This window comes from Anolis sagrei, chromosome 6 (genome assembly GCF_037176765.1).
Source record: "Anolis sagrei isolate rAnoSag1 chromosome 6, rAnoSag1.mat, whole genome shotgun sequence".
Taxonomy (NCBI): domain Eukaryota; kingdom Metazoa; phylum Chordata; class Lepidosauria; order Squamata; family Dactyloidae; genus Anolis; species Anolis sagrei.
In genome coordinates this window covers 86,326,900-86,349,056 of record NC_090026.1, presented here as the reverse complement: position 1 = coordinate 86,349,056, position 22,157 = coordinate 86,326,900, and the positions used below count along the sequence as shown (strand labels likewise).

The window sequence follows — 22,157 nt, the reverse complement described above, 5'->3', positions numbered from 1 at the left end:
TGCTGGAACCCATAGCTAAAGAAGGCTCATCTAGCACAGTGTACTTAAAGACTTGGTTATTTAAAAAATCATTCTAGTGCTTGTTTGTTTGTTTGTTTGTTTGTTTATTATTCAGGACAAACAAATAGAGAATAACATGGACCACTTTTCCTCATGAGGAAGTTTAGAAGATAACATACGCGACTTTTATTGTACATATATTTTAACAATTTAAAAAAGAGAGATTAAAATTTTCATATGTAATTGCTCTTGTCCCCTACTTATATCCATCCCTTTTCCACTATTTTCCCCTCTCCCTTCCTCTCTCATACACCCCTTCCCTCCAGAAGCAATTGTACATTTCCTTTATCATTCATTCTGTTTGTTGGATTGTAAGGATAGTCTGGTTTAATTTCTTATGTTTTCTGTTGCCCTTTGCCTTGGCTATCAGTTTTCCCCATTTCTCTTCCCATTTCCCCCTGGAGTATCCAATGGTATATTTATTTTTCCCATCCATGATGTAATCTTGAAGCATATAGTCTGCTAAATATTCGTACCATTTTTGTATAGCCCATTTTTTATGTTCTTTCCATCCCAGGGCCCCCAGTTGTTCAATGGGTTAAACCTTTGTGCCGGTAGGACTGAAGACTGACAGGTCAGAGATTTGAATCCAGGAAGAGGGCAACTGAGCTCCCTCTGTCAGCTCCAGCTCCCCATGCTGGGACATGAGAGATGCCTCCCACAAGTATGGTAAAACATCAAAACACCCGGGAGTTTGTTGTATATGAATCCCATGATTCTTTTCCCATTCTCAGCTTTCCATTGTAATATTTGATCTGCATCTGTCCCAGGACTTTCCTTCTTTTTCCACTGTGTGATCTTTTGTGACATTCTGTGCCATAACAATCAATTGCTTGGCCCACATTTGTCTCTTAACTTCCCCCAGTCTTTTGTTGTTCCATTCAAATTTTAAAGATTCCCTATTTTTGTTATACAATTTTTATTTAATTCACTGCCACTTTCTCATATATCTGTTCTTTTTATTATCGAATATTCCTCTTGGAAGTCTATTTTGTTCAATGGGAGTTTGTTATGCCATTTTTTCCAAAATCCTGATGTCGAAAATAGTGGGCTTCCTTTTATTTTAGGTACAAGGGCATGTGGTCCCACTGTTACACATTTTATGGGGAGAATTTAATATTCACTACCACAAAATAATCTAGAGTGGTGAATTTATTGTATCTCAAGAGAATATATATGGCGGGATCAACTCTTTCTCCTAATTGATTTCCCTAATATTCCATTTTTTCAGATTTTTCAGTTTTGTATTGGGGTCAGCTACTAGGTTGCCTTTTCCTGATTTATTTTTAAGTTTGAATAATTCCAGATTCAAGTGCCCTCTGATATTATGTCCCCCTTCACCTCCATGTCAATTTTCTTAAGGGTTTTATAATGAATCTTTTTTGCTTCTGACTTGGGACATAAACACCACTTATCAAGATGTTAACATTATTAACCTTCCCTATTATCATTATAAACCTACTCTCTACATCCCCTAATACTTTCCTATTTCTAAATTTTATAAGGACAGCAACTCTTTGAGATTTTTCAAGAACTTTGATTTTATCTGAGTTTCCCACTTTTTAAAATTAAGCAATTAATAGTATCCTTCCTTTTGTGTGTTTCCTGCAGAAGAACAATGTGGATTTCTAATTGATTTAGCAATTTCTCTAGTTTTTTGTTTCTTCAATAACAAGCCAAGAACATATAAGTTAACTGACATTATGTTCAATTATCCCATCTATATTTATTTCTATTTATTTGTTCCTTTATTACTCTATTCTTGATACCATTTCCCTTTGTATTAAGACTGTTCTCACTTGTTCCCCCCCCCCCCTCTTTTCTCGCTGTCAATTTCTCACCAATTCTTTTGGGAGGAATGGCTGAGAAATTGTATTTCTCCATCTATCAGAAACTAACCTGGGGTTGTGCTAACCCTCTTTGCCCCCCCCCCCCTTGACCCTATATGTCAGTTCCCCTTTCAAGAACTCCTCAAGTGCTTGGGTCTTAATTCCTAAATGCACCCTATTATTTGGCATAATACCAAAACACAATCCACTACTACCCCTTTACTTTAGGCTCTTGTTGACATACCTTAGACTTTTTGTTTCTACTATCTTATTTGCACTATACTGAATGGACCCAGTGGTATGGCTACTGGGAACCCCCATGAAAATCTTATTCCAGCTACAGTCAGTTTTCTGGTGATCAGTCACATGGCTTCTCTCTCTTATTTCCTTCGCCAATTTTTACCTTCCTTAAATTTTAAGATTGTCCTCAGTTTCTTAAAGACAAAACCCTTGTTGTTTCCCTTGAGAAAGTCAACATAATGTCTTCCCGAGTACCTTTTTGAGCCGACTTGAAGGGGGATAATGTGTGCATTCTTTCAAAATCCATCTCTGACAGCTGAATGTCCTGCTCCGATAGCCATTACAAGATAACACTAATTAAGTCATTATTTTTAATTGTATCTGGGAAGCCTTTGATTGACCCAAATTTCTCCATCTATGTCTGTTCTCCAAGTCAGTTAATTTATATCATAATGTGTCTACTTCAGTTTCCAGGCAAAAATCTTCTTCTCATTCCTATCCCCTTTTAATTTCATTTCCAAAATTTTTGAATTTGAGTCTTTGACTTCCATGTCAATTCTTTCAAAGACAAATCTAAATCTGTCATTAACTTCAATAGATGGTCCAGTTTTTCATCAAGGGACATATTTTGAGATTCTCCTGGCTCCATGATTTATGATCTCAAGTTCCTTTGGATGCCTCCTCTGGAGCTTCAACAGCAGTTTCAGCTATTATCTCTGCTTTCAGTCAATATTTTTTGCTCTCGATCTAGCAAAGAGGCAAACTTGCCTTTTTTCCACCTGAGAGCCAACCATTTTTACAGGGAATTAATTAGCTTAATTAACTTATGGAGGGTTACTGAGGCATGTCTAGCACTGCAGTCATCTCATGCTGCCCCCTCCTCCCCGACCAAGTCATTCTAGTGCTCACTGAATATTTCGGTAACTTCTGGCTGTAATGTTTTCAATTGTCTTGCATTTTATTGTGATTAATTTTTTCTCTGTGGTTCGGTTTTGTACCATTGTTGTTAAATCACTTTTTCATGAAATACCTTGGATACCCTTCAGTCAAAAAGTGTAAGGTAGAGAATAAACATACAAGCAAACAAGCAATAGGGCCTGAATGTCAACGTTTCGTTGCCAGAATGGTGAATTTACAGATTATATCATAAACTGGAAGAAAATCTCAAAAGGAAAAGGAGAGTGAAGAAAAAGGAAGATTACATAGCTAACTGAATGAATGGAAACAACTATATATAATTATATCTTGCCTTTTTTCCAGTCTGGGACTCAAGGCAACTATGTCAAAACATATAAAATAAAAAAATCTACACCATATAAAAGGTAATCTTATAATTAAACTATCAATAAATTAAAAAGCAATGAAAGTGTCGTGACCCACAGAACACAGATTGTGCTGACTCACAACAGAAAGGCAAACAATTATAAATAAGAATAAAATAATACACCACACTCATAAAAGACAGCTCTTTTCCTCCCCACAAATAGATAGCAAGTAGGGTGGCAGTCAGACGTCTCTGAGAAGTGAATTTCAGAATCTAGAAGCACCCACCAATGTCCCTTCTACACCACAATATAATATCCAACTTATCCGCTTTGAACTTGATTATATAGCAGTACAGACTCATATAATCCAGTTCAAATCAGATAATCTGAATTATCTGATTTGATAATATGGATTATACAGCAGTGTAGAAGGGGCCCAAGAAGGCCCTCTCCCATCTTCCCACTTAAACTTAAACATTCTTCTCGGTGCCCAAACCCTTCCTCAAACGGATAACTTCGTGAACAGAGGATGGAGAAAGAGGGATATATATTGATATGTATTAATCCTTTGCTGAACACTGAATTCGGGCTGAAAGAAGCATTCATTAAGAATCCTTATCCCATGGTCACTTCTAATTATGAAATTGTAGAATTCTGGGAAATGCAGTTTAGGGCAGGGCCTTTTGAATTCTTCACTACAGAGGTCCTTACCTTGCCAAACTACATTTCCCAGAAACCTGCAGCAACAGAAATGAGAGGGGTGCTTGCTTTAAAGCCCTAGTGTGATAATGTGGAAAGTTTCACGTAAGCTGCACAGACGAACATTAGTCCCTCCAGTGGAATAGTGGATATCTGGAAATATTATCAGACCTTCATGTTGCTAAATTCAAATGTATTTACAAGGACCATTTTAAATCCTAAACAGGAAACAACCTGAAACACCCCACCCAGAGTTAAAACACCACCTGGGTACTCTCGGTAATATCTTTTGATTTATACAGTTAACCATCTCATAGACATGAAGATTTTTTATTGCTCAGTCAGATACTTCTAAATTACATACACAGCAAGAAACCTTCCAAGTTCTGTAAACTGAAGAATCAGACTACCTATTGATCCTATGTCAGAAACAACACTATTCCCTTGAATTTCAGATACTCAGCATTCCTTCTTGTTAAGGACTCAGCATGGATACAACAAATATAGCAGAGTACCAGAAGCAAACTTCATAACCAGCAGAAACTTACATGTGGTGAGCTAGGATAAGCTTTTACTCCATAGGATAGCAAGGATTGCAGAATCACAACTTTAGGTTCAAAAGTATTTATTGAAGTAAAAGAAATACATTCTTGATACAAAAGGTCTTAGAGCTAACTAACTTGCTAAGTCTCAACTTCTAAAGAAGTAAAAGGTAAAAAGATCCATGCAGCTACATTTTACCTAGAGAGAGGCAAAATTTGTCCTTACAGGAAGGATAAAAAGGCAGAAGAGACAATGGTGGAGACCGTATGGTCAACCCAACTTAAAGAGGAAGTTCCCTCACAGAATTCCATTGCTACATCAGCAAACGGGGATGAGACAGCGGCTGGCAGGAAGAAGAAAGGCAAAGCTTTTTTGGGGGGTGGGGGGACATGCATTGGTATGGGGGCTGTGAATTATTACAGATAACCAGTATAAATCATTGCTCGGGAAACATATGACACTGGAAGACCTGATTTATATTAGTGACTAAAACAGCCTTTTCTCACCTTGTACACTGATTCACCAGACCACAGCCCTTATTTCTACACATTCAGTGGTGGATGTATACAGCTGCCACCTTCAGTCAATTCCAGGTTACTAAGGACTAGATCAAATGCATGATTCTATAGGTCCTATGTGTATACAACTACAAGGGCTTTGTTCTCAGCTTCATGAAGATCATGAAATAAAACCAGCATGGATATTCACATTAAGAACAATATAAATGTGACCAAGTCACAGCCCGGGTCCCCTCTAAACATGACAGGAGCAAATATCAGAAGATAATATAACAGTAATGTAAATGTTATAGCTAAATTTAGGAAAGTTCTCATTATTTAATTATTTATTAAATAAATGCAGCTATTTAACTATGTCTACATTCAGTTTATTTTCCACTATGTTGTGAACATTTGAAAAAAAAGATATCAGCCATGATTAAAAACAAGGAGGAAGTCTCATTAATGCAATACAATCAATTAAAGTAGGAAAAAGTTTTTTTTAATTGATACAGATTAAAATCAGGATTTAAAACTATGTCTTTATTTATCATGCAATAAAATACTATTTTAAGCTAGCTTTCTGCTTTATGGCATAATAAAATGAAGGTGGCTTCATTTTGAAAAATAACTGTGGCCTCCAAAGTGATAATGAATGGAATGACAAAAATAATATTAAAGGATCATAATCAACTTTCAAAGTTTCGGATTAGAACAATTGAGTTATTTTGTACTAGTAGTATTCAAGATGACTGCTCTTTTACCAAATTCAAGATCAAGTGCCAGCATGAAATAACTTTGCTGTGCAAATACTGGCATGTTAAAATCACTCTCATATTTATTTATTTATTTATTGCATTTGTAGTCACTCCGCTTTCAAAAAAGTGTCCCTTATAATTTCCTATCAGTCTCACTGAATTTTATATATCCATCTACAACATTAGTAGATATGGCCTGACTGTATTTTTCTGCATGGCAGAGGGTTAGACTTGATGGCCCTTGTGATCTCTTCCAACTGTATGATTCTATGACCTCATCACATTGAGATGGGAAAGCACGAGTGACTATCCTTTTAGCATGAAGAATCATCTGCCTTATATAGTCAGCAATCCCATTTCAAGTTCTGCCTTCCCATCACTCTCACACGTGGAAACCGAAGAGCTGGCAGTGCATTCATCATGCAGTCAGTATTACTTTTTTTTTAACCAGGAGAAACAACAATATCAAAATATCCAAAAGCCAAGAGATGCCTTGCACTGTTTCAAAACTTATTTCCATGGGGTAATTTTTTTCTGCCCCAAATCCCATATGATAAAAGAGACAGTGCTCCAAGTTAAAACAATTTCTTTCCATGGGATAAAACTGTTCTGTCACAAACCCCATATGATACAATAGACTGCTGATGGTTGAGCAATGAAACGGGATGGGAAACTTTGATGGTTCCCATCCTACCTGTTTTTCAGTGGGAACCATGGGAGTAAAGCGTCATAAGAGGTAGGAGGTCAGAACACAACCTATGTGTGAAGCCATCTTGAATCCCCACCGGGGTTGAGAAAGGTAAGGTAAAATTGTCATAAATAATAAACACGATTGCTGGCCCATGTTCAGAGTTCCCTCCTTTCAGGACATTTTCAACCTCTTTTCAACCCCAGAACACATGATAAGCGCAGTGCCTCTCCATGCATGAAAAGAGGCTAAAGTGTCCCACAACTGGGAATTTTCTGAATGTGATGAGGTCAATTGTCAGAGTTCCCTCCTTTCAGGACACTTCTGTCTCTTTTCAACCAAGGAGGCCTGTGCACGACGGCCAGAAGTGAGCTCAGTTCTCTCCATGCTTGAAAAGAGGCTGAAGGGTCCTATAATGGGGACTTTTCTGAATATGATAAGGTGGTTGAATTCTATACACTAGAAGGAATGGGAACATGTAATAATAGCAAGTTTATCAAGGGGGTTTTCTAGAGATAATTGGGATCATGTTGCTGAGAGTCACTGCACTTTTAAAAGGCTGCCTCTCTCCACAAGGTCCACATTCCAGTGCAGGTTTTCTTCAGAGTTTTTATGTATGGTGCCTGTGAGCAACCAACACATATATATTAAGAATCCTATAAAGTGCCCATGAGGACCTTTGGCCTTTCATACACCATAGACAATGGTTAGTGAGATGTGGGAGATGGAAAGCATCTGAAATGGGATATTGATTCCCTACCTCTTAATGCTCCTCTTGTATCAAGTGTGTTCTTAGAAGTGGAACATAACTTTTAAAAGCCTAGCATTTTTTCTGATTTTGAAAAAAAATGGTTTGTTGTGGAAACAAGGATTGGTGAGTGGAGACCCGTTTTCCCCAAGATAATTCTTTCAGGAGTGAATTTCTCTTCCTAGGGATAAATTTCTCTCACTTCCTGTTGTCTTTATCCCCGTTTATAACTCAGGGACTGCCTGTAGTGGTGATCTGTGTTTCCCTGGCCATAACAGATTATTGCCACTTTGTTTTTGATCACAGCTTCATTTTTTTCTCTCATCTCAAATGTTTGCCTGATAAATTTTGTGCATTTTACTGGTCCTAATTGACTATAAAATATGGAGTTCTTCTTGTGAAACACCATCCTCGGACATTATTTTTGTTCCTTGGAATATTTCTTCTGTGGATGACACACAAACTATCTGCTGTTCCCTGATGTTTTTGCAAGCTTATTAGTATTTTTCCTTATGTTTGGAACATTTTTCTGGCTGTGATACATGAAAAATGACTGTGTCAAGAAAACTTCATTTTCAATTGGATTTTTGGCTGTATGCAATAGTAGTCATATATGGATATAAGAACAATATGGGAGATTTTCTATATATAGCTCTAAGCCAGAATGGAGCATAAGCAAGTAATAATGAGCAAACATGAGTTCTATTTAATTCCCTGACATAAATCTGAGCTAGCATCAAGGGGAAGGAGCTTTGACTTGTCAGAACAGATTCTTTGATGAGTATTTACTACATAAGTTGGAAGCTAGGCATGTTGAAACAGCTGAATGTTCTTAATGTGAGGAATTTCTAATTTTCAGGATGAGAATGATTCCTTTATGATTGGTAAAATGTGTGACACTATGTAGGGAGACTGATTAAGAAAAGAATAGAAATGTTTGCATATAGTTATGACCAGCCAATCTTCCCCATGAACTCCATTCTAGCCATGTCCTGTTTATTCATTTACTTATGTAATTTCATCTTCTTTTTCTTCAGTGTTTGTCCCGCTTGATGGCGGGGTCCACTTTACTGGCTTGTTGGCGCCATTTTACCTGATCATGTGCCTGATCAGGGTGTATGCCAGCAGTCTTCAGATCATTGTGCAACGTATCCAGCCAGCATTGCTTCGGTCATACCTTCAGCCCCTCCCAACCCTACTATATGTCTGGAAAATGCGGACTATCTACAAACATCACATACAACTCCTGGAACGATTCCATCAGCATTGACTCCGTAAAATCCTTCAAATCTCTTGGGAAGACAAGCGGACAAATATCAGTGAGCTGGAAGAAGCAAAGACCACCAGTATTGAAGTGATGGTCCTCCGCCATCAACCCTGGACTGACCACATTGTCCGAATGTCTGATCACCATCTCCCAAAGTAGTTACTCTACTCTGAACTCAAGAATAGAAAACAGAATGTTGGAGGACGTGAAAACAGATTTAAAGATGGGCTCAAAGCCAACCTTAAAAACTGTGGCATAGACACTGAGAACTGGGAAGCCCTGGCCCTTGAGCACTAGCTAGAGGTCAGCTGTGACCAGCAGTGCTGTAGAATTTGAAGAGGCATGAATGAAGGGCGAAAGAGAGAAATGTGCCAAGAGGAAGGCACATCAAGCCAACCCCGACCGGAACCACCTTCCACCTGGAAACCGATGCCCTCACTGCAGGAGAACATGCGGGTCAAGAATAGGGCTCCACAGTCACCTACATACCCATCACCAGGACACCGCACTTGGAGGACAATCTTACTCGGACAGTTAGGGATCATGAAATGAAATACATCTCCCCCCACAGGAGACTCAAAGCAGCTTAGCATAAAAGCATTAGGGGTAACACGGTAGCCCAATAATTTGGTTCAAAACATTACCAATTCATTACATTTTCAGCTGGAGGCCAGCACAGGGTACTAATTTGAATGTCGGACTGTGACTATGGTTACCAGAGTTCAAATCCTCATCATTTGAATTGCCTCCCACCACCAGTAGTAAGGAGCAGCAGCAGTGGCCCCTCCTGGGCTTTGACAGCTGCTGGAGGGAACATTCTGAAAAGAGTTCAAAAGTCTGGAAAATAGCTTCTTGCACCCTGCCCAAAAACAGACATAAGACATACTTTTATGTGCATATACCTATCCTACGCTCCAGTCAGCAAGTATCTAAAGAATCAGGTGATTAGAACCCAAGACTGACTAAATGAATTTTCTGTTACAAGCTATGATTAGACCTTACCAGCACTGGACTACTCTACTGAATCAGTCACAGGCTATCCAGAAAAATGAAGGGTGAAACAAACCTGCAGTCCTGATACAAGAAGCCAGCAAAAAGTAAATGAAGCTGTTCATGTATAACTAGCCCAGTCAAGAAAAAATGAATTGTGGAAAAATATGATCAATCACCAGATTAAGTTTGTTGTGAACAACAGATACATTGAGGGATACCCTCTCCAAAACACCAGATACTTAATTAATCAGTCTCCTATTGAACATCTGCTGGGATAAGCACATCTCTTTTTGTCATGTCTTCGATGTCCTCGGTATTTGCCACATTTTTTTTATGTCAGGGCCGACTTGAGAAACTGCAAGTCACTTCTGGTATGAGAGAATTGGCTGACTGCAAGGACGTTGCCCAGGGGACACCCAGATGTTTTTGATGTTTTACCATCCTTGTGGGAGATTTCTCTCATGTCCCCCATGAGGAGCTGGAGCTGACAGAGGGAGCTCATCCGCACTCTCCCCAGATTCAAACCTCCGACCTATCGGTCTTCAGTCATGCCAGCACAAGGGTTTAAACCAGTGTGCCATTGAAGGCTCCATTCCAAAGTTGAAAACTGGTTTTTTAGGTCAAGGATACTCATTAAACAATGCTCCTCACGTCTATGGAACTTCCTCCATATAAATTCAAAACTGTTTTCTTTCTGGCACCAGTTCAAAAAATGTACTCTTCTCAGTGGCTCTTAATATTTCTGTTATTGTATTCTCTGCGATATTTTGTCATTTTCAGTTCCTGGGTGTACTGGTTACTTTTAGTAGTTCAATTTGTATAGTATTCTAATGTTTTGGCTTCTGTACTGTTGGTGTTTTTGATTTACATTGTGTTATCATCTTTCTTCAAAATACTGTAATCATACAATGCCAAGAGAAGTTTGCTTTTTGGTGCTTCATAATTACAAATAATGAACCATCAAATAACTATTTATGGATTTATATAAACCAATCATTTCCTACTCTTCTTTCTGCCTACTCTTCCTTTTTCATTGTATAATAGCTTTTCATTTTTGTGGCAGAATATCTGCACAACAATATGTTCAAATGATATTTTTGCTACAGGACATTATTAGACCCTACCAGCATTAGACTATTCTGACCTAGAATGTATTTCTGGATTCTCTTCCCCTGGGATATAGTTACTGCATATGCTGTATTGAAGGCAAATAGTGTCCTCCATACAAGCTTAGATTACTGCTTCAAGCATATGACTAGTTTTCTTGTAGATATCCTTCATGGTTCTGATTAAGTAGTATCTACCTTAATAACAGTCACTGTTATAATAATTTTTAATAATTTTCCTTTTAGAATCATTGAGTTAGGAAAAGACAGGCCTTTAAATGGGGGGCGGACATATTAAAGAGAGGTTGGCTAGTTCAACACTGGTCTTCTAATATATTATTTATGGAAGCATTTGATATTAAACTTCCATTTATAAAGCACGTTTATTATGATATAGTTTAGTAAATGGCTAGATAAGTGAGTACATCATTGTAACAGGCTATTAATATAAACTCAATTTTTCAGTATAGTATCTTGTTATGGGGTTTCTCAGCTCTAACTGATACAAGCTCATATAGGTATCAAAATAATATTCAGCATTGATGAGATGCTCACTAGTTTGGTCCCAGTTAATTTGAGAGCATTTATATATTTTCTCTTTTTTCCCCTTAAGACTGACATGCATCAGTCCAGGTGCACCCTGAGCACTCTTGCAGGTACTCCATTATATATCTTTGCAACTCAATAAAAGGGTTGCTTAGCACCTCTGCTACATACATAGTTGAATGCACAATAAATAATATAATGCAAAAGATCATATAGGACTCTAGAAGATGTTTTCAAAATTATAATTTTGATTGCAATTCTAATTCCTAATTTGTTGTGAATAAATGCCACTAAATGGAATGGGAATTATTTCCACAGAGTTTGTGCTATAAATTGCATAATGTACCAAGCATCAGCTATGTGGAAACAGGACATAGACTGAAAGGTACAAGGCAGGCTGAGTGCTTAAAACGAAGCATTTTTTTCTACTGAGGGGTGTAATTAATATGTCCTACCAAAATTGCCATCATGGACAGGGAGTTCTATTTGTGCAAAATGAAACAAAACTGTCATTTCTTAATTCTTGATTCATGATTGCATGAATATGCCTCTTAAAATAATACTACAATATATACTAAAGCAATCAACAAGTTGTCAGAGTGAAAATAAGCTTTTTTTAACCATTCTCCCCTATAAACTTGAGTAGATAGATTCTTTAACTCCATCAGTTGGGGAATATACTAATATTAAAAAAGAAAATATGACATGGATGTTTCTGTATGTAGTCAATAAGCCTCTGCTCCTAGTCCTGCCCCACTCTCCACTCCCCATCTGTGAGTATCTCATGGCAAGATTTGGTGTGCTTACGTATTTGGGTACAGAAATAGGGAACCCATTTAATGCATCTGTTTTGTCTCATTGGTAACACATTTTTATTTGGAGAAAAGTCATTCAGATCTCCAAAAAGCAATTCTAAAACACTGGCAAAAATCATGGTTATCCTGAACTAGTTAAATATGGAAGATATGATTTTGCAGATAAACCACTGTAAGATCTTGCAAAAGTAAAGAAAAGCTAGTGTTTCCTGAAGAGATGTTAGATTTGGTTTGCTTTGGTGGGATCTTACAGTGACAGTCAATAAATTATCGTGAATTATTAATAGTCAAGATACATTAAGTACAGGAAATGCTCCAATATTCATAGTCAGGATGCAATAAGTACGAGCTTTAATCAGTATCAGCAAATTCATATTTCCAAATAAATGATAGAATACAAAACATTTGCTTTTAGGATGACCAAGCAATTAGATGTGCCCAGTTGAATTTTCTTTATTGGGGAACAGAAAGATCTCTCTTCCATCAACAAATATGCCACATGAATCACAGCTTACCTCAACTCTTATTTTTAAAAAGAAACCAGGTTCCCTTCTCTGAATACACTTGTGAAAGGTAAGAGCTTAGTCCGTCCCAAAATATAAAAGATGCACCAATCCCCTCTACTCTCTCTGCCATGCCACCACGTCTGGGCTTCTTGGGTGCCTGGACTGGGAAATGGTGGTAACAATCCCTTCTTGGTTCCTGATTTCACCTTAGCTTGACAGCTTGGAATCTGAAACATACTGTCTCTGGACATTTGCTTTGGTAAGAGGTTAACTGTCAAACAATGTGAAGTCAGTGGTTCAGTGCACGAGTTCCCTGGGCACTGCTAGCACAGTCTTTGTCTTTAAAACTCAGCCAAAAAAATGTGTGTGTGTGTGTGTGTGCGTGTGTGTGCACGTCTGTGTGTTGAATACACTGAGTCTTGTTAGTCCCATACCTGAACACTCAAAAATGCACCACAAAATATTCAAGGAGTCTCATGACAGCTTAAAATCTATTAAATTTACTATACTAAAAACTACAAGATAGCCTGTGTCCATAACATGGTCAGGATTTAAGGCATTACAGTATCTTGGGTCATTTCTGTTGTCAAATACTAGTGCAATACCCTTCAGAAATTGTTAACTGGAGAATGGTGACACTCAGAAATCTGAAAACTTATGTAATATATTGAACACATATTATCACTATTCTTTTTTCTTTATTCCAGAGTGAGTATCATGCAGCTTCAATACTTACAAACTGCCAAAACACTGGGTTTTAATTTGATAATTCCTTCTGCTTGCAGAGATTTTTTAAAAGATGGGGGGAAACTGAGTTGGTACCAATGGCACTTTTAAATCCCTGTGCAATTTTATGCATACTTAAATATTCACAAAGGACCACATCAGCACGGGATTTTTTTTCCTCTTGGTATGTTGCTGGGATGGAGCCAAGATGGAGTCCCCCAGAGCCCATCAGATAATGCAGGGCTACTTCCAGCAGGGTCCCATTGAGCTCCGTCCCAGCTCCGTTCTGGCTCCATCCCAACAAAGTGCTGAAAGGAAGCTCTGAGGATACAGGTGACTACCCATATCCTCACTGAAGAAGCTGGGGACAGCCAGGAAACATGGTGGGCACTGCCCCATAGTTTCCCCACTAACCTCCAGCTTCTGGACTTCCCTCTCATGAGGCCCTTATGACCTCATCAGATGGTGAGTGTCAGCCAGTGGCAGCACTGTTCTAATGGCGAAGCATGGAGGCCCTCGCTTCAGCCTGACCCACATTGCCAGCCAACTGATGATCATATGGACAGAAAGGAGGTGTGCACGCAGTACACAAGGCTTCTCTCCACCACCCAGGCCTGGAGATGGAAACATGGGAATCTTGCCATGTTGCCAGCTCCATGGGAGGAAGCTGTGCACACCACACATGCTCCTCACTTCCCCTATGTGACTGCTGGCCAGCTGGTGATGCAAGATGGGGTGAAGCGAGGGCCTCCATGCATTACCCTTAAGAGCGGCACTGCCACCAGCTGTTGCCAGTCATTTTATGAGGTCCTGAGCCTTCTTCCTCAAATTGCAACATTTGTAGATTTAAATAACTATGCTTGTAGAAATATAGTTTTGTTTCTTCCTTAACTGGTAAAAAGGAAAAGGTAAGAAGTTTGTTTTCCCTTCAACTCTTCTTTCCTTTCTCTTTTTCATGCATATATAGAAGCATACTTCCAAAATCCATTGCTGCCTCTTGGTAACTGTCAAAAGATTAACACAAATAGGATAAATACGCCTCCCCTATGGCATATTTAACATACTTAGAGGTTCCTATTCATCGAAGGGCTTTCGCCCTAGCCCGATACCACGCTCTCCCATCAGCTGTACTCGAAGGCCGCTACCGGAAGATCCCTTTCCCAGAGAGGCTCTGCCCCTGTGACTCGGGTCATGTAGAAACAATAGAACATGTGCTCCTTCAGTACCCGTTCTACAGGGATATCCGTGCCAGGCTTATCTTACCTCTGATAGACAAGCACCCAGGCCATTCAGGACAATTTTATACCTCCCTGCTACTTGCAGATACTAATTCAGCTACAACCTACAATGTCGCAAAGTTCTGTGCAGCAGCATACAAAATCCGCCAGGGAATGACTAGTCCCAAAAGTCAACTGTGTGTCCAGTAATCTTCTTCCCAGAATCTACAGTTTGGTGATGGATCTGGGCATTGTATGTTTTTACCTTGTTTCCCCTTCTGCTCCCTCACCCATATTGTGTTTTTAGTAGTTATATTTATATTTTTAATGTACCAAACATGCCAGGTTTGTATGGAAATGTGACACTATTTCCTGTGCTGGTCAATGACTGAAATAAATATTTTGAATTTGAATAGGATAAATACAAAGTCTGATCACAACCCTTCCAGTATTATTTCCAAAATGGTAAGCATGCAGTGTAAGGTTATCTGAGGAATCATTTTCTGGCAGATATACATGCTTCCTCTTGTTTTATACAGGAAGCTGTATCTGCATCTTTTTGCACCTCACTTTGCCTAAACATATCTTTAGAAAAGAGTATAAATACTATGTATTACTGCTTTCAGCAATTTAGTTCCCTTGCATGAAGCTGATCTGACACCATAGCTATTAGAAACAAAGAACTTTCCACCAAAACCTGCTCAGCAAACAAAGGGACAAGTGCTTGCTCTCTCCAGTACTGCAGACTGTATGAGCACTTGGGCATAAACATGCCCAGTGGGAGACTTTGGATTTGAATGTTTTGCATCACTTCAAGAAAACAGTGCCTTCGTCACTGTTCCATTCTTTCATCAGACTCAAACCTGTGTTTGCATTTTTGATAAGCCTTCCTACTGCACAGAACAAAAGCATGTTGATACAATATGTATCTGTAGTATTCAGAGTGAATTTTCTCTCATCAAGTGATGCACCAGTCTCTGATTTGGCGATCTACATGACCCACATATTGAACAGCAAATTGAATTACTGCCCGAACCCTGGAGGGGATGGATTAAAGTGATAGAGTCTACTCTTTCCAAAGAATAAGAAAAACACCACAAAATCAGGGGACTTCCTCTTGTTCCTGAAAAAATGTATGTGCTCAAAACACAGTTTATTAGGAGACTAATGGCTAAGTGAAATGTGAGCTTCAAATAGTCCAAGGATCAGAAAATGTAAATCACATGTTTCATCCTATTTTCAAAACTATTTTTTCCAAATACCACAGTAATTAAACATACAGCATTCTTCCCAGATCTTGTAAGATTTCTCCTGACACAACTTCATACTCAAACACTTTATAAGAACACTTTCACATGTTCTTATAAAGTATATATAACTACTTAGTTGTTGTATTCAGGCTTGCTTATAATGATGTATGAAAATGGAGTGAAACAATTCCCTTATTTGTACACATTGCTATATGTATGGACCATATTGTTTTCCAGAACAAAAAGAACTTAGGACACTGTACCTGCTTCAGAAACTATCAAACAGATAACCTTGTAAACAGGCCTACTTACAAACGGGCTGGTGAATTACTGACACTGGGCAGCTATAACCTTCAAAGTCATGTACATCAACCAGAGAGAATTATGCTCAAAGGAGAAAGAAATGGCAGTCCCATCTTGTTATACAGGCATTTATAGCAATATATTTATGTTCACCGTGCTACTGTCAAATGTGATCACAACCCTGTGATCTGAAAAAAACAGAGATTAAAGAGGCCACTGGGAAGCAGGAAGAAATCCAATTTGTAAAAGCTAGGCAAAATTAAACTGACATGAAAAGCACATCAAATGTTGGCATTGGCTAGATCCTTCCCTCCTGCCATTAAATTAAAATCATTAAAGCTTTGTAGTAAAATGTGCTAATTTGTTTCATACACAGTAAAGATATCATTACAGCATTACATGAAAAAGAATGTTCATTGTACCTAGTACTTGTTACTTTATTTCCCAATTAAAGTTATTCATTATGTATGCATTATATTTTGAAATACAGAGCAGAGCACTGAATATGTGAATGGGATTCCAGCACAATTTTATACATACACAGTTATACTAATTGATAATAATAGCTGCCTTGCATCCTGATTAAGGAGAAAGGCAAAATAAATAAATCAATAAATAGTATTTGAGCAAAGTATGACAGCAGAAAAAATGTATTGTTGTTTAAGTTCCATGTATCTTGGAAGCATTCCTCCTACACATCAAAGGCTAATCTTGATAACCAACTCAAATTTGCAATCTTCAAAGAACCTGCACTGTTCCTTTTTCTGGCCTAGCACTGCAGTTGTTATTGTGTGACTTCCAGTCATTTCTAATTCATGGAGGAATTTAGACTCTTCCTCATTGCCTGCTGCAGTTCTTGCAGGACCTACAAGCAGCACAAGCCCTCCTTTGAGAGCAGTTGGAGCTGGGGGACACACATACTCATGTTGGGGAGCTTGCCTGGCTGTCTTCCAAACAGTTTTCCTTGCACCAACCCAATCTGTACACTTGGTTCATTGATCCATTCCCCATTGTAACACAGATTAATCCCATCATTTTTTTTACCTCATCCACCCTGCATTTAAATGATTCATCCTGGCATTGTCTTCACTACCTCACATTACCCAGGACTCCATGGATCATTCTTCTCTGATCATCAAGGATGGTGTAAAATAATGTGAGGTGGCTGAAATCTTAAATGCCCATCATCACCACAGTTGCCTGCAATATCTGGTGAATTGTGCTGGATATAGACTAGAACAGAGGCCGGATTGACACTGCCATATATCCCAGGATGTGATCACATATTTACTTTGAACTCAATTATATGAGTCTACACTGCCAGATAATTTGGGATAAAAAGGACAGAAAGCAGTGTAGATCCAGCCAGAGATTGTGGGAGGATGCCTCCAATGTCCATGCTACAGACTTGGTGCAAAAGTTCCACCAATGTTTTCCATGGATATTTCACTCTGGGGAAAGGAGTGACATCATCCCCCCCCCCCCCATTGGGAATTTATCAACCATGGATGAAGTATACTCATATGAGCAGACACATCATAAGTAGGTCAGTTTATCCACCAGTTCTGTCTGAGGTACAGCAAAGTTCTCCAGAGCAACAGGATTTCCAACAGCAGCAGGAGGAGGCAGAAGTAAGACCACCAAGCCCCCAGGGAAGATGAAGACTCAGGTGACTGGCAGAAATCCTCCCTTGCAAATGCAGCAAAATGGCTTTACAGCCATAGCTATAAGAAGCATATTTTAAATAATATGTAGTTTATGAGTATTAGCTGAACCAACTGTCCTTAAAAGCATGGAAAGGACATTCATTATTCACTGGAAGCAAATTTTCATTCTACTTCTTGGTGGCCTGACTCTGCTGTTGTATGTCTTGGATTTATGATCCTCAAACTGTTTTCTGGATCCTCTACTTGTACTTTATTCCAAATTATGGTTTCTTGACTTCTGACGGTTCGTTATCAGATATGTTTGGTTCTTGAGCTTCTGAACTTGTTGAACTTGTTGAGTGGGCATTCCCTTCTCAACAATAAGCAAATACTAATAATGGGTCACAAATTACAAATCATGATATAATAGCAACATTAAAGATTATTTCAGCAGATTCTCATATACATATCTACAATTAAAGTGAATATGTTACAACAATACTATAATTGTCTGTTATCTCTATAAGCATATTACAGTTCTCCCACCAAAAACAGCCAGCAATCTTCCATTTATTATTGTCTTTTAACTGATAAAAAATCTGAAATACTTTTCCAGTGGCAACAGAAATTGTAGTGGTAACATATTTTCAAGAAATATATTACAAGTAATATTAATACTGTTCTGGCAACTCATATTTCATACATGTTTCACTGCATAGATAATTAATGCACATTGAATGGCTCCATCTTTCTAGCTCTATTTGAATTCATTTCAGGAACTTATGAAAAACATATTGTATATCCTGAGCAAAGAAATAAAATAAACGCTTCTCATACAACAGACCTAATGCATCAGATGCATACTGCTTTGGAAAAGATACCATTCATGAGAATAGACGTTTCCATTTATCAGTAAGTTATGGTGCCACATCCATTACATAAATTTCTCAGCAGCAAGAAAATGAAATGTTTATGGCTTAATCATTTGGCTACTTAATAGTTCATGAGATGCAGCCCACCAAAGAAGATAAATAGAAGGACAACAAAAGGATGGAGTTTCCATAACAAAATATAAAGAATTCATCACATACAACATCCCTCGAGATACTCCTTGATAAATCTGTTCATCCTGAATTCTAAAAATATATACAAAGATAATGACCAAATGGACACAAAGATTTGGACTATTTCTCCCTTCAAGACTTAGAGAAATGTGTAAAGTCTCCAATGATACCATCACTTTGTGATATTAATTAGGAAGGGCTGGTGTGTGAGAGAGAGGCTACCAGAAAGAGACAACTGCAGTTCTGCATTTATCTGAGGGAGGGAGCCACCAATGTAAGAAATAGATATGAAAAATCAGTACTAAGTGAATAGCATTTTGTATATATACCACAGTGAAAATAAAACAAAGTGTCACCTATCCTTTCATTTCTTTATTCATGAGTTTTTTTTCCCAAACAAATTCATTTTTATACTCAGTGTGAACTGAACTATCAAATTGTAGGCAAAATTATTTCCCTTATAATTTCCCTCATGAATACCTAAATACTCTAAAAACACCAAATTCTGTCTGATATTGGAAACTAATAAGTTTATCCCTGGTTAGTACTTGGATGGAAGACTGCCAAGGAATACCAGGTTCCGTAGGCTATATTTCAGAGGAAGGAACTGGCAAAGCCACCTCTGAGTACTCTTTGCCTAAGAAAACTTTATGAAATTCATGGGTCACCATAGGTCAATAGGCAACTTGAAGGCACGTGCACACACAAATACACACAAACACCTGCCTCAGAACTCCTTTTAACAAGTTTTTTTACTCTGTTTTGCATCACAACAAGGTATTTTAAATCCTCTTTCTCGGGTAGGGCATTACCAATATCCCAAGTCTGATATTATTTGGAAATGTGAACTTGATAAGAAACCCCTCTACAATTTAGTCCAAATCATTATGCTGAACACTACTGGATGCTGGACAGGACATTGCAGCCTCTTGCTTATCACTTCTCTCAAACTGCCAAGAAGATTCTTTGTGAAGAAGGCATCAATCAACTACATATCCACCTAACAATAGCATCATCAAACCCCCATTCTTTCCAGCTTGCTGACAAGCTTGTGAGGCATGTGGTTAGATATATTCATATTTGAAAGCTTTTTTGAAATCAAGATGTATACGTTATTTCCATTCTCCTGATGTACCAAGCTCTATAAAAGAAGATGAGGGACGACATCCAGTTAATGACTTGCATGTGCATAATTACAGCTAACACATGTCTCTTTTTGGATAGATCACAGAAAGCTATTCTCTTGTGCTCCATCTAAAAACATCCAATGGCCTATCACAGATGCCTGTCAGAGGTATGTGCCAAACCATTGGCAGGCATCCTCCTGGTATTACTTACTGGTGGGAAGAGCAAGGGGAAGGCAATACAGATCATGAAGATCTGGTTCCCTTGTGCTCCTGGAGAAAGAAAATGCGAGTGAACTCCGTTTGAAAATGCACTCTCATTTCGCCTTTCCTCCTCCCACCCCCCGGGCCCTCTACTGAATCAAGACCAGATACTTCTCCTGAATTGTGTCTCCTCTCTCCTCTGGTGTAGAAGCAGCAGTTGCTTGACAGTGGGACCATGTGGAATTGAGCATGTTCCAATACCTAAAGATATTTTAATATGTGTCAGTTTTCTGCCACTAATCTCATGGCACCTGAATTGTTCTCCAAACATTTTCAAAAATTATAGGCAAAGACACTACAATTTCAATTCCCATTAGCATCATATTTAGCTAACTTAAAGAATAACATTTATTTGTTGTACTTATGTCCTTCTGTACTTCCCCGTTACCTGGCTTGAACTGCATCACCTTATTTCATTATTTACACAATTTTATAATAAAAACTTCTAATAAATTTTGTTTGAGTTGAGCAAAAGAGAAATCCTATTATGAAGGAGCAAAAGCAATGGTTTGTTTGCTGCATGGAAAAATGGGGAAAAGTTAGTTTAGGACAAAGTAATGGCTTATCCAGAAAGGGGGAAAGTTTTATGTAAGTTTGATTTTATCTACATATTCATATATTTGTATACAAACTCTTCCTTGAAATAACCCAGGTTTTTCTTTTCTGGCTTCTATCTTGTACTATTCCTCCTCCCTTTCCCATTGATCACGTACAGTATTGCAACATTTTGCAACATTTTGGAAATTGATTTTTATCCATTGTGACTGCAACTCCTTTATTATTATTCAGGAGTTATAGTCAAGATCCTAAAGTGTTTTAGCAATATTACACCAGTTAAAACATTAGGATTATTTTGTTTTGGTATAAACATTTGTCTTTTCCCTCACTTGATCTGTGTTAAATCTCTGTTCTGGAAACAACAGCTATGTGTTTACTGATGGAGACCATCTCATTAGTGACTAATTCAAAGAGAGTGCCAAGTAAAGATACATTATATTAAAGATCTAAACTGATTAAGAAGTAGGAATAAAATGTTCTTGATAATACTAGCAGTTCCCAGGAAATATGGGATCAAGAAAACATCATGTTGCTCTCTAAAATAAAATTAACTTGTACAGGAACAAAAGCTGGGACTTTTTTCTTATCTAGAGGAACTCTATGTAGAAATGGTCAACAATTGGTTTGCTGGATAAGGAAAGGAGGATCCATATTCCAAAAAGGCTTAGCAGCCTGCCTGAGGAAGAGATGGTGTAGAAATGCCAGGCTCTAGGTCAAAGATTTATCCCTTTTAACTATCTCTTCTGTCTGGTATGAAGACAGACTCTAAAACGGGCCATCAAGGAATTATATGTAGGAGCTTCATCTCTAACCAACTCCTTTTATCTTGTCCAGGGTTCTGAAGTATATATGTTTGACCATTTTTGCTTTGTGATCTTGAGTGGATGCCGTCCTCTTGCCTGTTAGACTATGTTCTCCAGACTTCCCCTCTTCCAGAATCAGCCATTCCATAACCAGGAAATACATGCGCCACCACACACACACACACCTATCCACACCTTATGGACTAGGCAATCAGCATCCTTGTACCCTTATATCATAGCATACTGCCTGGAAAATAACAGCAGTACTCATTTCTGCTACTGAGAACAACATTGAGAGAAACCCAGTGTAAATACATCTGGGAAAGTGGTTGGAGCTGCCAAGATTCCAATCAATTATTATAGCAATGTGATGAAACAAATTCAAAGCCTAGGCAGACATCCCAAGTTTAGTTAATGGATAAGATGATTCATTGTTATAACACAGTGAGTCTGAATGGAAAGTTCACAAGCAGCTTGTGAACAAAAATCTAACACTGGACATTTCCAGATGTGAATATAAAATGTTACTGAGTATGAGGTAATCAATATATGAAAAGTATATTTTGACACAATTCTGGAGCATGGGCTCATGCCTAGAACAAGGATTCTATCCTGGATACATTCTATCAAAGATACATTCTA

At 38.2% G+C, this 22,157-nt stretch overlaps 1 protein-coding gene across 5 annotated transcripts in view; it reads right to left on the bottom strand.

Moving 5' to 3' along the window:
- ZNF385D (zinc finger protein 385D) overlaps positions 1 to 22,157 on the bottom strand; it is a 460,114-nt gene that overhangs the window by 426,054 nt on the left and 11,903 nt on the right. The window lies entirely within an intron of this gene.